Below are 2,156 nucleotides of genomic sequence, written 5' to 3'. Positions count from 1 at the left end.
TCCCACCTGGGGGGGTGATTTCTTGCTTTCTATCTCTCTGTCTCTCTGGCGAGTGCACATGCTCTATAGCAAAAATCTCTTCAAAAAGAAAGAAAGAAAGAAAGCGCCCTTCTCACTGCAGGGGAGGCCAGCTTTCTCCTTCGCACTGTAGAAGCCAGCCATCGTGGCAGGGAGCTAGAGGACAGAGTGGGAGATACCACTGTCCATTTCCTGGGGCTATGAGGAATTATTTTCCTCTTCTTTTTAAAGAATTGTTACTTACTACATTTATTTATTTATTTATTTTAATTTGGCATAGGACACATGCACGCACCAGAGAGAAAGAAAGGGAAAGTGGGAAAGCAAGCCACCAGGTCCGGGACTTGAACTACAGTCGGCCATGTGGGAGTCCAGCACCTCTACCACTATGCCACCTGCTGGCCCCATGAGAAACGATTTCTAATTCCCTCCGTCAGAATGAAGGTGCTCGGAGGAGAGGGTCGGAGAAACCGGGAGGCAAGATGGTGCAAGGTGTGGCCCTGATATGAACCCTGGCACCCCAGTCGATGGCCCCACTAGGGCTGTGCCCAGCAGCTGTGGGTCGGGGCTGCCACAAGGAGACCCCACGAGGACAATGTGTAGTGGCGTTTGGGGGAAGAGCTGCCCCTGAGACTGCAGACTGGGGGCCAGCAGGTGGCGGGGAGGGCAAGACGGCTGGATCCCACAGGGCCAACTGCGGGGTGGGAGTCCTAGACCTCAGAACCCATGCTGAGCAGCGCCTAAAACCCCACGGTGAGGACAGAGGAGGGATGTGGGGTGGCATCATCTCTGGGGGAGCGCTTTCTCTCTCTCCTTCGCCCTGTCTTTGGTGAGCCCAGGAGCCCTGTAGGAAGAAAGACAAGGCCGCAGGCTGGAAGATCCATTGGGAACAACAGAAGCCACAGGGCTGGGCTGCCGTAGGGCCCATCGCCTGCCCCGGGTGTCTGGGAGGCAGAACACGGGGTCAACGCATATTCTGGAGTTTTAGGATTTAATATTTGCCCCGTCGGGGTTTGCATTTGGGTAGTAGCTATTATTGCCCTTTTTTTCCTTTCCTGGACTTCTTTTTAGGGTGAAAATATCTATCCCACGCCCGTCCCTTCACTGCGTCTGGAAGCACAGAGCGTGTCCTCACTCGACGCGCTCACGGCTGGAGAGGGAACTGGACCTGCGTCTCACGCAGGTGCGTTTACAGGATGCGTGCGTGAGAGCCTGCACCTGGGCTTTCGAGTTGATGCTGGCACGCGTTAAGCTGTCAGAGGCTCCTGGATGCATAAATGCACCTCTTCAAACGTGGGGACATGCACGTGGCGACCAGCGCTGGAGCGCTGTGGTTAGGATGTTTGTGAACTGTGTCGTTAGGGTGGTCTCTGTCGCAGGCTGTGCAAGAATTCACGTACTCAGAGGAAAAGGGCACAGAAAAAGGCGTATTCAGTTTTCCGTAGAGGAAAGGGGCAGGTGGGGAGAGTTGCGTCAGCTCTGTGAGGTAAGGGCTATGGGCTTTTATTGCGTCTTAAGAAAAGTGGGGTGAGACCAGCAGATGGCGAAATGGTTACGTTGCTCGACTCCGACGTAGTCAACTGTGGTTCGAGTCCCAGACCTGGCAGCTTGAAACTCACACCAGGCGTGTGTGTGTGTGTGTGTGCGCGTGTGTGTGTGCGCCCAAGATCCTGAGAGGAGAATGGAGAAGGAACTGCAGTGTTGCCATCCCCTCTAGGGGGTGATTTCTTGCTTTCTGTCTCTCTGTCTCTCTCTGGCAAGCTTTCTGTCTCTCTATCTCTCCCTATAGCAAGAAAAGCCTCTCTAAGAAGAAGAAAGAAAGAAAAGGGGTTATGGCTGGGGAGTCAGGGCAACCCTGATGTGTGGGGGGGGAACCTCACCTGGGCTGTTTCATCTCTGCATGTCTGATCCCACATCAACCTCTCTTCTGAAAGGCAGAAGCTTAGAAGAAAAGCCAGCAGGCAGTGAGGTTGGGGAGGGGCCAGCTAACTCAGGAGGAAAAGGGGGGAGAAAGTGTCTGAAGCACCCAGGAGTCTTGGATGGGCCTTCACAGTTAAAATCTCTCAGGTGCCTGGGAACACTGAATCAACCTGACGCCAGGGAGACACCAGCAACCCTTTGTAACCCTTAAGTCTCCT

Source organism: Tupaia chinensis, unplaced genomic scaffold (assembly GCF_000334495.1).
Source record: "Tupaia chinensis unplaced genomic scaffold, TupChi_1.0 Scaffold144982_1, whole genome shotgun sequence".
Classification (NCBI taxonomy): Eukaryota; Metazoa; Chordata; class Mammalia; order Scandentia; family Tupaiidae; genus Tupaia; species Tupaia belangeri.
The sequence above is the reverse complement of the archived record's forward strand: the minus strand, read 5'-3'. Positions refer to the sequence as shown.